Source organism: Lipotes vexillifer, unplaced genomic scaffold (assembly GCF_000442215.2).
Source record: "Lipotes vexillifer unplaced genomic scaffold, Lipotes_vexillifer_v1.1 scaffold121, whole genome shotgun sequence".
Classification (NCBI taxonomy): domain Eukaryota; kingdom Metazoa; phylum Chordata; class Mammalia; order Artiodactyla; family Lipotidae; genus Lipotes; species Lipotes vexillifer.
Window position 1 is genome coordinate 1,307,980 of NW_006773122.1, and position 15,831 is coordinate 1,323,810.

Consider the following 15,831-nt stretch of genomic DNA (forward strand, 5'->3'; position numbering starts at 1 on the left):
CCCATCCACCTATGCTCTTATGTGTATCTGCATTCCTAGTTCAAGTGCCTCTGGAGGCCTCTTCACTGGGGCTCTTGGCAGAAGCCTTTGTCAGACACTTCTGCCGAAACCCCTTTGCTGGGAAGAGGGGAGGGAATCTTGAAGCCTTGCTCTCCGCACTGACTCAGCACTCAGTACTTTTCCAAGTCTAGCCTACTCTCCCTGCCCTTGGCTTCCAGGTCCATGAAATTGCGGGAGCTTTCTGATCAGGGCTCCCTCAGCAGTGAGACAAGCCCCACATCTGTGCTAATCCACTTAACCCTTAACTGAGGCACCATTCCTTGAGGGAAAATGGCATGGAGGAGTCAGTGCTTTCTCCTGTTTAGCCTCTTGCTTGTACTGTGACAGTAAGTGATTAAAAACTTGTCTGTTATTTTCATTTTGCCTTGTTGTCTAAATTGGCTACTCCAACACCTGGCAGCTCAGCTGTCTCTAGGTCAGCTGAGCTCCTGACACCTTGACTTTGAAGATATTTTTATCGTGACTAGAATTCTGGGTTGACAGTTTTGAGATTCAGAACTTTAAAGATGTCATACCATTGTCTTCCAGTTATGACATATACTTCTTATCTTTATTCCTCTGATTTAATGTCTTTATTTTCTCGATGTCTTCAAGATTTTCTCCTTATCATTGATTGTCAGCAGTTCAAAAATGATGAGTTTAGATTTGTGGGTGGAGTTGTTTATTTGGTTGGTTATTTGAAGTCTTTGTTGTCTATATTGCTCATTATTTACTCTACCTGAGGTTTTCCAGACATGGACCTTTGGCTTTTGATATTTCTCATTGTTTTGGGAAAATTCTTAGTCAAATATTATTTCTGCCTTGTTCTCTACTTTCTTCTGCCTGTAGGACTTCAGTTGCATTTATGTTTGTCTGTTTGTCAAAATGAAAAATCATCTAATGACTGCTTTATTTATTGTGCCAATAATTTGTTTTAATTCTTATATATACATTCATGGGTAAAAAGACACTCTAGTGTGCCTTTCTTATCCTGTCTTCATCTGGTTTTGTTATCAAGTTAAACTAACTTCACAGAATAAATTAAGATGTAGTTCCCTCCTTTTTCATATTCAGAGATTTTGTAAAGGATTGGAATTAACTCTTTTTGAAATTGTTGGAGAATTGCCTATATAACTGCTGTACTTGTGCTTCCTGTAAGAGAAGATAATAACTATTTTTGCAGTTTCATTTATTGTTATAGGACTATTTAGGTTTTTTATTCTTGATATATTTTAGTAAGTTATATTTTATCAGGAACAGTCATTTCATCTAAGCTGTTGAATTATCAATATAAATTATTTGACGGTACTCTCTTACTATATTTTAATCTATACTGGATTGGTAGTTATGTTTTTTTTTTTAAATTTTATTTATTGGGCTTCCCTGGTGGTGCAGTGGTTGAGAGTCCGCGTGCCAATGCAGGGGACCCGGGTTCGCGCCCCGGTCCGGGAAGATCCCACATGCCGTGGAGCGGCTGGGCCCGTGAGCCATGGCCGCTGAGCCTGGGCGTCCGGAGCCTGTGCTCCGCGACGGGAGAGGGCACAACAGTGAGAGGCCCGCGTACTGCAAAAAAACCCAAAAAACAAACAAACAAAAAACTACAGACTTGAACATTTTAAATGGGTTAATTCTGTATTATGTGAATTATATCTTCAATCAAGCTGTTAAAGAAATAGTATAAAAAAATCCTGCATACTTGGACACTCTTCATCGCGGTCATCGCGGTGCGCGGGCCTTTCACTGTCGCATCCTCTCTTGTTGCGGAGCGCAGGCTCAGTAATTGTGGCTCACGGGCCTGGTTGCTCCGCGGCATGTGGGATCTTCCCAGACCCAGGCTCCAACCTGTGTCCCCTGCATTGGCAGGCAGATTCTCAACCACTGCGCCACCAGGGGAGCCCTGGTAGTTATGTATTTTTAAAATTCTCTTTTGGCTTTCTTGATTCTCTCCATTTTACCTTTGTTTTCTAAATCAGTCATTTTTATTAGTTTCCTTTGTTTTCTTAATCTACTCTTAGTGCCTTCCCACTGCTTTATCTGGAATAATTTTGTTGTATGTTTCTTACCTTCTTTATTTAGACTCACTATTATTCTGCAGTCTCCATTCCTAATATAAGCCATAAGTATAAATTAAAATATACAAAACCAAAAAGTTTTTGATCCATGATTTATTCACAATTATTAATTCATTTATATATCAATTGGCATGATTTCTTCTTTGACCCATGGGTTATTTATACATGTGCCTTTAATTTGCAAACATATTAGGGATTAAAGTCACCTTTTTTGTTACTAACTTCTAACTGTGTTGTGGTCAATAAACATGATCTGTAATGATGCCTCTTCTTTGAAATTTGTGAAGATGAGCTTATGACCTAGTTAGTACAGAATCAATTTTTGTAAATGTGTTTTATAGCCTTGAGAAGAATGTGTGTTCTTTAACTGCTAGATACAGATGTCTATATATCTATATTAGCTCAAGATAAAATTACTCATGTGGTTCTAATCTCCTTGACTTGTCGATAATGGGAAGATAGGTTTAGCTATTCCATTCTGACAGTGGGTTTCTTAGTTTCTCTCTGTGATTCTATTATTTTGTGTGTTACAACTTTAAAGCTCTTTTATTAGGTACATATATGTTTGGAAGTGATGTATCTTCCTAAAGAATTAAATTCTTTGTCATTTCGTACTTACTCCCCTATGCCTAATGATGTGTTTCATCTTAAAACATTTTCATAATGTAAAATAGTCACACCAGTTATTTGGTTTAGGTTACTTTTTTACTGACATATTTTTCCATTCTTCTATTTTCACAATTTCTATGGTCATATGTTTTGGGTGTGGCTATTGTACATAGCATGAAGTTCAAGTTTTAAAAAATCTAATCTGACCATTCATGTCTTACTAATTGTAAGTTTAATACACTGGCCTTTTAGTATTTTTTTTTTATATTTGACATATTTACCATTTGACCATTTTACCTTTTAATTGATAGTAGTACCATTTAAAATATTTCCCCCCCTTTTTTTTATTGCATCACTTTATTTTCTTATTCCACTTCTCTCTCTGATTTGTAAATTATGCTCTCTAATCTTTGTCTGATTACACTTGAAATCTTAGTGTGCATTCTTTTTTTTTTAAACATCTTTTATTGGAGTATAATTGCTTTACAATGGTGTGTTAGTCTCTGCTGTATAACAAAGTGAATCAGCTGTACATATACATACATCCCCATATCTCCTCCCTCTTCCATCTCCATCCCACCCTCCCTATCCCAGCCCTCTACATGGACACAAAGCACCGAGCTGATCTCCTTGTGCTATGCAGCTGCTTCCCACTAGTTATCTACCTTACGTTTGGTAGTGTATATATGTCCATGCCTCTCTCTCGCTTTGTCACAGCTTACCCTTTCCCCTCCCCATATCCTCAAGTCCATTCTCTAGTAGGTCTGTGTCTTTATTCCTGTCTTACCCCTAGGTTCTTCATGACATTTTTTTAAAATTCCATATATATGTGTTAGCATACGGTATTTGTCTTTCTCTTTCTGACTTACTTCACTCTGTATGACAGACTCTAGGTCAATCCACCTCATTACAAATACCTCAATTTCGTTTCTTTTTATGGCTGAGTAATATTCCATTGTATATATGTGCCACATCTTCTTTATCCATTCATCCGATGATGGACACTTAGGTTGTTTCCATCTCCAGGCTATTGTAAATAGAGCTGCAATGAACATTTTGGTACATGACTCTTTTTGAATTATGGTTTTCTCAGGGTATATGCCCAGTATGCTGGGTCATATGGTAGTTCTATTTGTAGTTTTTTAAGGAACCTCCATACTGTTCTCCATAGTGGCTGAACCAATTCACATTCCCACCAGCAGTGCAAGAGTGTTCCCTTTTCTCCACACCCTCTCCAGCATTTATTGTTTCTAGATTTTTTGATGATGGCCATTCTGACTGGTGTGAGATGATATCTCATTGTAGTTTTGATTTGCATTTCTCTAATGATTAATGATGTTGAGCATTCTTTCATGTGTTTGTTTGCAATCTGTATATCTTCTTTGGAGAAATTTCTGTTTAGGTCTTCTGCCCATTTTTGGATTGGGTTCTTTGTTTTTTTGATATTGAGCTGCATGAGCTGCTTGTATATTTTGCAGATCAATCCTTTGTCAGTTTCTTCATTTGCAAATATTTTCTCCCTTTCTGAGGGTGGTCTTTTTTATGGTTTCCTTTGCTGTGCAAAAGGTTTTAAGTTTCATTAGGTTCCATTTGTTTATTTTTGTTTTTATTTCCATTTCTCTAGGAGGTGAGTCCAAAAGGATCTTGCTGTGATTTATGTCCTAGTGTTCTGCCTATGTTTTTCTCTAAGAGTTTGATAGTGTATGGCCTCACATTTAGGTCTTTAATCCATTGTGAGTTTATTTTTGTGTATGGTGTTAAGGAGTGTTGTAATTTCATTCTTTTACATGTAGCTGTCCAGTTTTCCCAGCACCACTTATTGAAGAGGCTGTCTTTTCTCCATTGTATATTCTTGCCTCCTTTATCAAAAATAAGTTGACCATATGTGCGTGGGTTTATCTCTGGGCTTTCTATCCTGTTCCATTGGTTTATATTTCTGTTTTGTGGCAGTACCATACTGTCTTGATTACTGTAGCTTTGTAGTATAGTCTGAAGTCAGGGAGCCTGATTCCTCCAGCTCCATTTTTCGTTCTCAAGATTGCTTTGGCTATTCGGGGTCTTTTGTGTTTCCATACAAATTGTGAAATTTTTTGTTCTAGTTCTGTGAAAAATGCCATTGGTAGTTTGATAGGGATTGCACTGAATCTATAGATTGCTTTGGGTAGTATAGTCATTTTCACAATGTTGAATCTTCCAATCCAAGAACATGGTATATCTCTCCATCTGTTTGTATCACCTTTAATTTATTTCATCAGTGTCTTATAGTTTTCTGCATATAGGTCTTTTGTCTCCTTACGTAGGTTTATTCCTAGATATTTTATTCTTTTTGTTGCAATGGTAAATGGAAGTGTTTCTTTACTTTCTCTTTCAGATTTTTCATCATTAATGTGTGGGAATGCAAGACATTTCTGTGCATGAATTTTGTATCCTGCTACTTTACCAAATTCATTGATTAGCTCTAGTAGTTTTCTGGTAGCATCTTTAGGATTCTCTATGTATAGTATCATGTCATCTGCAAACAGTGACAGCTTTACTTCTTCTTTTCCGATTTGGATTCCTTTTATTTCCTTTTCTTCTCTGATTGCTGTGGCTAAAACTTCCAAAACTATGTTGAATAAGAGTGGTGAGAGTGGGCAACCTTGTCTTGTTCCTGACCTTAGTGGAAATGCTTTCAGTTTTTCGCCATTGAGGATGATGTTGGCTGTGGGCTTGTCATATACGGCCTTTATTATATTGAGGAAAGTTCCCTCTACACCTACTTTCTGCAGGGTTTTTATCATAAATGGGTGTTGAATTTTGTCAAAAGCTTTCTCTGCATCTATTGAGATGATCATATGGTTTTTCTCCTTCAATTTGTTAATATGGTTAATCACATTGATAGATTTGCGTATATTGAAGAATCCTTGCATTCCTGGAATAAACCCCACTTGATCATGCCCCACTTGATCATAGTGTATGATCCCTTTAGTGTGTTGTCAGATTCTGTTTGCTAGTATTTTGTTGAGGATTTTTGCAGCTATGTTCATCAGTGATATTGGCCTGTAGTTGTCCTTCTTTGTGACATCATTGTCTGGTTTTGGTGTCAGGGTGATGGTGGCCTCATAGAATGAGTTAGGGAGTATTCCTCCCTCTGCTATATTTTGGAAGAGTTTGAGAAGGATAGGTGTTAGCTCTTCTCTAAATGTTTGATAGAATTTGCCTGTGAAGCCATATGGTCCTGGGCTTTTGTTTGTTGGAAGATTTTAAATCACAGTTTCAATTTTGGTGCTTGTGATTGGTTTGTTTATATTTTCTATTTCTTCCTGGTTCAGTCTCAGAAGGTTGTGCTTTTTTAAGAATTTGTCCGTTTCTTTCAGGTTGTCCATTTTATTGGCATGTAGTTGCTTGTAGTAATCTCTCATGATCCTCTGTATCTCTGCAGTGTCAGTTGTTACTTCTTTTTCATTTCTAATTATATTGATTTGAGTCTTCTCCTTTTTTTTCTTGATAAGTCTGGCTAATGGTTTATCAATTTGTTTATCTTCTCAGAGAGCCAGCTTTTAGTTTTATTGATCTTTGCTTTTGTTTCCTTCATTTCTTTTTCATTTATTTCTAATCTGATCTTTCTGATTTCTTTCCTTCTGCTAACTTTGGGTTTTTTTTGTTTTTCTTTCTGTATTTGCTTTAGGTGTAAGGTTAGGTTGTTTATTTGAGATGTTTCTTGTTTCTTGAGGTAGGATTTTATTGCTATAAACTTCCCTCTTAGAACTGCTTTTGCTGCATTCCATAGGTTTTGGGTCACTGTGTTTTCATTGTCATTTGTTTCTACGTATTTTTTTATTTCCTCTTTGATTTCTTCAGTGATCTCTTGGTTATTTAGTAGTGTATTGTTTAGCTACAATACACTATGTATTGTGTATTTATTTTTTACAGATTTTTTTAATGTGTTTTTATTTTTTACAGATTTTTTCCTGTAATTGATATCTAGTCTCATAACGTTGTGCTGGAAAAGACACTTGATACGATTTCAGTTTTCTTAAATTAACCAAGGCTTGATTTGTGACCCAAGATATGATCTATCCTGGAGAATGTTCCATGAGCACTTGAGAAGAAAGTATATTCAGTTGTTTTTGGATGGAATGTCCTATAAATATCAATTAAATCCATCTTGTTTAATGTATCATTTAAAGCTCGTGTTTCCTTATTTATTTTCATTTTGGATCATCTGTCCATTGGCGAAAGTGGGGTGTTAAAGTCCCCTACTATGATTGTGTTACTGTCCATTTCCCCTTTTATGGCTATTAGCTTTTGCCTTATGTATTGAGGTGCTCCTATGTTGGGTGCATAAATATTTACAATTGTTATATCTTTTTCTTGGATTGATCCCTTGGTCATTATGTAATGTCCTTCTTTGTCTCTTTTAATAGTCTTTATTTTAAAGTCTATTTTGTCTGATATGAGAATAGCTACTCCAGCTTTCTTTTGATTTCATTTGCATGGAATATCTTTTTCCATCCCCTCACTTTCAGTCTGTATGTGTCCCTAGGTCTGAGGTGGGTCTCTTGTAGACAGCATGCATATGGATCTTGTTTTTGTATCCATTCAGCCAGTCTACGTCTTTTGGTTGGAGCATTTAATCCATTTACGTTTAAGGTGGTTATCAATATGTTTGTTCCTATTACCATTTTCTTAATTGTTTTGGGTTTGTTATTGTAGGTCTTTTCCTTCTCTTGTGGTTCCTGCCTAGAGAAGTTCCTTTAGCATTTGCTGTAAAGCTGGTATGGTGGTGCTGAATTATCTTAGCTTTTGCTTGTCTGTAAAGGTTTTCATTTCTCCATCGAATCTGAATGAGATCCTTGCTGGGTCGAGTAATCTTGGTTGTAATTTTTTCCCTTTCATCACTGTAAATATGTCCTGCCACTCCCTTCTGGCTTGCAAAGTTTCTGCTGAAAGATCAGCTGTTAACTTTCTGGGGATTCCCTTGTATGTTATTTGTTGGTTTTCCCTTGCTGCTTTAAATATTTTTTCTTTGTATTTAATTTTTGACAGTTTGATTAATATGTGTCTTGGTGTGTTTCTCCTTGGATTTATCCTGTATGGGACTCTGCACTTCCTGGATATGACTGACTATTTCCTTTTCCATATTAGGGAAGTTTTCAACTATAATCACTTCAAATATTTTCTCAGTCCCTTTCTTTTTCTCTTCTTCTTTTGGGACCCCTATAATTTGAATGTTGGTGCATTTAATGTTGTCCCAGAGGTCTCTGAGACTTTCCTCAAATCTTTTCATTCTTTTTTCTTTATTCTGCTCTGCAGTAGTTATTTCCACTATTTTATCTTCCAGGTCACTTATCCGTTCTTCTGCCTCAGTTATTCTGCTATTGATTCCTTCTAGAGAATTTTTAATTTCATTTATTGTGTTGTTCATCATTGTTTGTTTGCTCTTTAGTTCTTCTAGTTCCTTGTTAAATGTTTCTTGTATTTTCTCCATTCTATTTCCAAGATTTTGGATCATCTTTACTATCATTACTCTGAATTCTTTTTCAGGTAGACTGCTGATTTCCTCTTCATTTGTTTGGTCTGGTGGGTTTTCACCTTGCTCCTTCTTCTGCTGTGTGTTTCTCTGTCTTCTTATTTTACTTAACTTACCCTGTTTGGGGTCTTGTTTTCACAGGCTGCAGGTTCGTAGTTCCTATTGTTTTTTGTGTCTGTCCCCAGTGGCTAAGTTTGGTTCAGTGGGTTGTGTAGGCTTCCTGGTGGAGGGGACTAGTGCCTGTGTTCTGGTGGATGAGGCTGGATCTTGTCTTTCTGGTGGATAGGACCATGTCCGGTTGTGTGTTTTGGGGGTCTGTGACCTTATTATGATTTTAGGCAGCCTCTCTGCTAATGGGTGGTGTTGTGTTCCTGTCTTGCTAGTTGTTTGGCATAGGGTGTCCAGCACTGTATCTTGCTGGTCATTGAGTGGAGCTGGGTCTTAGCATTGAGATGGAGATATCTGGGAGAGCTTTCACCGTTTGATATTACATGCAGCTGGGGGGTGTCTGGTGGACCAATATCCTGAACTCGGCTTTCCCACCTTAGAGGCACAGGCCTGACACCCAGCTGGAGCACCAATACCCTGTCAGCCACACGGCCAGGTACATGGGGAGTTTCTTGCCTTTTGGGAAGTCTGAGGTCTTCTGCCAGCATTCAGTAGGTGTTCTGTAGGAGTTGTTCCACATGTAGATGTATTTTTGATGTATTTGTGGGGAGGAAGGTGATCGCCACGTCTTACTCCTCTGCCATCTTGAGGGTCTCCCAAAAAGCCCAATTTTTAAAAATAGGCAAAAGACTTGAACAGTTACTTCAGAAAAGAACAGTAGTTTGCTAATAAACTCCTGGAAAAGTGTTCAATATCTTCAGTCAAAGGAGAAATGCAAATTAAAACCACCAATGATATATCATTTCACAGAAATGTCAAAATTAATAAGTAAAATAAAAAAGACTATACCAAATGTTGACAAGGGTGTAACCCAACTGGAACACTCATGTATTGCTGGTGGGAGTATAAAATGTACAGCCCCTTTGAAGATCTGTCCAGCAGTTGGTTATATAATTAAATTTGCATCTTACCCTATGACGAAACAATTCCACTCAGGCACTTATCCAAGAGAAATTAAAGCATGTTCACAAAAAGTTTCAAAGAAGAGTGTTAGCAGCCCGGTTCATAATAGCCCCAAATGGGAACCAACCTAAATGTCCATAAACAGTAAAACAACTAAACAAATTATAGCATATTGCTACAAAAGAAGCAGCTTTTATACTTTTTAGACAAACAATAAATTTGTGAGGAATTAACAGGACAAACTTAGGCCTTGGGTGCTTAATTAGTGAAGAATCTAAACAGATTTGGGGCTTGGGTAGTAAATTAAAGAAGTAACAAGGTTTGTTTATACAGGATTCTCAGGCTGAATTCCCTATCTCTGGCGTTAAGTGTGTCCTTTTACCTCCAGACGTGGGGAGGGCACCTTTCACATGGGAGATTTATTTCTTGCCTTCCGGGAGACAGGAGGGTTGACCTGTCCCTCTTGTGTTAGCCGCTTCTTAAATAACTGTAATTCAAAATAATGTGCCACTGTGGAATATTTGGGAGCAGCCTGCCCTGGACCCCAACGGTTTATACTTTTGCTGGAAGCCTGACAAATCTTAGCTCACATTATGATTACCACCCTTCTTTTTCTCTCTTCCCCGAACCCCTTCCTTCTCCTTCTCCTTTCCCTTTCTAGTGTGTATAATGTTATCTCTCCTTATCCAGTATTGTTTACTTTTTAGAATTTTTAGTCCATTCATACAGTTGTTGAAAAACTTTGTTGTCCCACATCAGTTTACCAAGTATATTAGTTTCCTAGGGCTGCCTTAACAAATTTCCACAAACTTAGTGGCTTAGAACAAGAGAAAATTATTCTCTCACAGTTTTGGATGCCAGAGGTCTGAAATTAAGGTGTCAGCAGGACCACACTCCCTCCAGAGGCTCTGGGGGACAATGCGTTGCTTGGCTCTTCTGTCCTTTGCTGGCTCTGAGCATTCCTTGGCTTGTGGCCACATCACTCCCATCTCTTCCCCCATGGTCAGATTGCCTCTTCCTCTTCTCTCTGTGTGTCTCTCCTCTATGTGACTTTCATAAGGATGCTTGTCTTTGGATTTAGAGCCCACTCAAATAATCCAGGGTGATCTCTTTATCTCAAAATCCTTAACTTAAGGGCTTCCCTGGTGGCGCAGTGCTTGAGAGTCCGCCTGCCGATGCAGGAGACGCGGGTTCGTGCCCCGTTTCGGGAAGATCCCACATGCCGCGGAGCGGCTGGGCCCGTGAGCCATGGCCACTGAGCCTGCGCGTCCGGAGCCTGTGCTCCGCAAATGGGAGAGGCCACGACAGTGAGAGGCCCGCATAACGCAAGAAAAAAAAAAAAAAAAAAAAAAAATCCTTAACTTAATGACATCAACAAAGACCTTTTTCCCAAATGAGTTCACATTCATAGGTTCAGAGAATTAGGAAGTGGACAAAGCTTTGGGGGGCCACCATTCAATCCATTACACCAAGAAAGAGTATTAGTCCCTTTTGAAAGTGTCAGGCTTCTTGCAACAAAATGAAAAGTTGTGGTTTATTTAGCTTAACTTCCCATAAGTTCAAAATAATTTAGTACTAAGTATGGAAAAATTGAAAATAAGAGCAATCTACTGCCCTGATGTTCAGGGATTCCATAAATCATTCTTTGGCCAACTGCGGTTCGATTCCTAGAGCACAAAATATCTTCATTTTTAGTTAGGCATTCTTCGTTATACATGTCCCAGAAAATTGCCGTGAACAAGTGGCACAGCAGCAGTCATACTGGATTTTTTCTAACAACTACAACAACAATAACAAAACTTTATGTTTTCTGAGGTACAAATCTTGATTACAAGTAATGAAGTATAAAAAACCCCAGTAGTGGAAATTCTAAAGCCACTAATAACAATTTAAAGATTCATTAAAATATATTTCTTATACTGTTGTGATAAAGTGAGTTCATTTATTGGGCCACAAAATGGAGGGTGAGCCCACAGCCCAGCCTACATCACAGATCAAAACCTCAGTCATTTACTAGAAACGCCCACAAGGAACCCTGACATTCACCAATCACAACCCTCCAACTCAGCTTTAGCTAGCTTACCTTACCCTAATTTCTCCTCAGACTGTTTAGCTGTTGTGATATTGTAATTTATAAGAAATATATATACTTGGTCATTCAGATGACCAAAATATGTTCCTCATTTTACTTGGTCTTCATCCACAGTTGTGGCTTTCAGCTCCCCAAACCTTTGGAATTTCCTTAGCAATAAGAGCAATACTCTTTTGTTATAATATTTGGTCTCGTTCTTGGTTTCTGAAAACGCTTCAGAGCCATAAAGGTGAAATAGGTCTTGTTATTATTCATAACAAGCCCCTTTTCACCACTTCTGGGTTATGTTCGTGATGTGATTTTTGGAAAGCACTTAAGAATGGGGGCTAGCTGCCAGGAATAGAGGGGTGGAACTTTCAGTCCCACCTCCTGATTTCTGGGTACGGGAGAGAGGCTAGAGGTTGTATGAATCACCAATGGTCAATGAGTTAATCAATCACGCCTATTAATGAAACCTCCATAAAAACCCAAAAGGAGGAGGTTTGGTGAGCTTCCAGGTTAGGGAACCAGAACGTTTTTCATGTTCTACCTTACCCAGCCCAGCCCCAAACTCCACGAAGACAGAAGCCCCTTTGTTTGGGACCTTGCCCTATACGTCTCCTCATTTGGCTGTTGATTCAAATCCTTTAATATCCATTGTAATAAATGGGTAATGTAGGAAGTAAATTTCCTGAGGTCTATGAGCTGTTCTAGCAAATTAATCAAACCCAAGGAGGAGGTCATGGAAACCCTCTGATTTATAGCCAGTGGGCCAGAAGGACAGGTAACAACCTAGGCTTGCCATTGGCATCTAAAATAGAAGGTGGTCTTATGGGACTGAGTTCTTTACCTGTAGAATCTAATGCTATTCCCAAGTTCCAGAATTGAGTTGAACTCTTGGACACCTACTGGTGTCTGAGAATTGCTTGTTGGTGCAGGGAGCGCCCGCACCTCCACAACTCACATGCACTTTGGAACTGGGTCCAGGAGCACAGAAAAGCTGTCTCTTACCGTCTCCCACCCCACTTCCACCCAAGCCTGCTCACCCTTTCCACTCTCCTGCTCATGCCCTGAGAATGAGTGTTCCCTGAGGTATTTGGGTGAAACCAATCTGGGGAGACCAATCCAGCAGAACTGCCCCACTGGTATCTATATTCTCTACGATAGAGCTAACAATCCTCCTTTGTTTTTAGGTAACATAAGCATTGAATATTTACACAGGCCCGGCTCTCTGTAAATATTTTAGGTACAGAGCCTGACTTAATTCTTCCAGTGGCCCTGCAGAGATCAACAAACCTTCCCTTTTACTAATGAGGGCAGTAAGACTCTGAGACAGCTACTTTCAAGAACACAGTGGCGGAGCCAGATGGGAATTCAGTCTGCTTGACTTGGAAGTTTGTGCATGTAAGCAATTCACTGTATAATGGTAGCTGCCCAAATTTAAATACATACAATAATTTTTATGATTTTGATAAAAAATGTTAGAGACCTGCTAACACAGAAACTTTTTTTCTAGCATGTAAATCTTTATGGGAATTGAAGAGCTTTCCATACACCTCAATTAAATTATTTGTGTGATTTGGACAATTTAAAAGTTGCTAGTTCAACTTTTGAGATTAAGGGTTTCAAAGGCAATTTTATTCTTATCATTTCATCTCACAATCCTCTTCCATTCCTTCTCTTTAGCAAGAATTATGTAGAGACCTGATTAAAGTTTTATCTTAAAGATTGTAAATTTTTTTTGCACTCTTGAAAGTTTAGATGGCAATTTCTGTGAAGAATGAAAACTGGAAAACTTTGTATTTTATTAATTGTGAGCTAGTTATGAAATAATTTCTGAAGGGAGAAGTACAATTTTTATATTAGTTCTAAGGACGTTTGTGAATTTAGTGCCAATCCTACAGGGTGCCAGTGGGGAAGTTTTCTGCTAAACTCACTGCTTTAACTAGTGATTTTTAAAAAATCCCACCCCATTAGGATCATAGGCCTTTAGTGTTTTTACATTACTGGCTACCTTATAGTTACCATTATTGAGAGATTCCTATGAGTCAGACAGTGGCCAAATCCTTTACTTACATTATCTCATTTAATCCTCCCCACAGTCAGAAGTAACTGTCATGACCATCAGACAGGCTCGAGAAACTGAGACTCATTCATATAGATCACATTGATTATTTGCTGTATTTTACCTTTTCACCTTGCATTTGTGACCTCATTTAATACTCATAACAATTCTGTAATGTAAGTATAATTTTACATCTGTCTTACAGGTAAGGAAATTGAGGCTCAAAGAGTCTATGTTACTTGCCCACAATCATAAAGCTAGTGAATAGCGAAGCCAAGATTCCTCAGGCCCTTGCTCTTAATCTCTGGCTATACTGTCTCCCGGAAAGGGAGGGAGGGAGGATGACAGCCAATGCCTAATGCAAAGTGTGAATCTTTCACTTAGAGAAGATGAGGTAAGTCATGATAGCTATCTTCAAATTGTTCAGACATTGTCACAGGAAAAGGAAGTTGATCTCTTCAGGGTGGCCCCAAGAGAGCCGAGCTGGTGCCCCTGGATCCCCACCTCTCTCTCACTGAAGGAAGAATTCTAACAGAACAGCTATCAAGGGGTCATTTCAGCAAGAAGAGGACTCCTTTTCCCTGGCACTTGGTTCTCCAATTTTGACCTGTTCACTGATCACCCATAGAGCTTGTTTTTACAAAGCAGACACTCAAGAACCCTCTGCCAGGGACTCTCAGTAAGTGTGAAGCAGAGACCTGGAAGCTGCGTGTATAAGCAAATGCTCCTGGGTGAACCTGAGGCAGGTGGTCTAGGGCCACACAGGGAAATACCAAATAGGCAACAACTGGCAACCCCAGGGTTAATAAGGGGATTCCTTCATTACAGGGGAGGTTGGACTGGATGGTCCCTCTGTTACCTCCAGAGTGTCTGAAAGCAGAACTGTAAAATAAACTCTTGAGCTGCTAGGAATGTGATGGGATTGACTCTGGAAACTTCTGTGAGCTGACTGTTCCATGTGAAAAAAGAGCTGTATCACCATCTGGTGGACTGCCTGAAAGTCTTCACGTTCAGTCACCTAGAACCTTGGAAGGATTTTCTCAATGAATTCTGATACCCTCTGCCTTACAGACCAGGAATCCGACTCAGAAAGACTGGGCAGCACACACGGCCTTGGCCGCACACCCAGCAGTTCCCAGTCTACTGATTCTTATTGGATTCACATCAGCACCATGAATGCCTCACACCTGGCAGTATCTCTCCCAACCCAACTAGATTCCAAACTCAGCTTCCAATGCACGCATCCAATTAGCAAAATCTAAATCACACGTGAATCTCTGGCTAAAGTTTAGTTAGGAAAATGGGAGTTTTTCACATTCAGTATAGTTTTTCACTTTCTAGCCTCTGCCACCCAAGAAGGCATATTAGAAAAAAAAAAAATTGGAATAGATGCTGAGCAAACCAATCAGAATCTTGTCACATATATCTATCCCCCCTTGACCATTTTCTCCGAAATCTTCCTCTCTTACCTCTATACTACATTCTATTCCTGGAAAGAGTTGTCTGTTCCCACTGTCTCCAATTCCTAATCCTCCATCCTTCCTTCGCTCACAGAGTACGACTGCATCCCTCTCATAATCAGTTCACATCACATGACCTTTTCCGTCTCCTTGCTTTTTCTTCCCCCCGCTTCCCCTTCCACTCCTCTTTAGCATTCTCCCAGTTCTGCATTAGTACCTCACTCCTCCCAGTCTAATTATGCAGATAATCCCCCCAAACATAATCCCAGCTATAAAATCTTTCCCAGGTTTCCAACTGCGTCCTGAAAGTACCCACCTGAATATCACAAGCACCTCAAACTCAACATGTTAAACCCAATACTAAAGTCATCTTACTTCCAAAATCTGTTCTCCCTCCTGCATTCTATGTCTGTGTAAACTGCACAACTATTCACCCACTTACTGAAGCTAGACCCACTTACTGAAGTTGATTTGATTGTCCTCTTTCCCTTTCTATTCCTATATTCAGTTTGTCCCTAAGACCATAAATTCAGTGGAATCCTCTTACTGAGTTTAATAGGTGCTCTTTAAAGAAAGACTTCAGACATGCTCATTCTAGCACTTTATTGGAAATTAGTTAGGTACATCAATGAAATCAGATCAACCTAAAAGCATCATTTTCACACAATAACATCCCGATAATCTGTGCTATCTTCTTACATAATTTAACAAATCCCCAGATGCTCCTTATTTTGGTCAAAGAGCTTGAGTGGTCCAGAAATCTCTCTATACATATAAATTGTAGCATTTAAAATAAACATCATTGTTTGAGTTAGTTCCAAAGGTGCTGGGAACATCTCGTACCTTGGAATGGTTGCAGTGCTGGTGGGAGGGGATGAAGGGAGTACACATTATGCGGTGGACCTAATTACAGCAGGGGCTGGGGCGGAGGG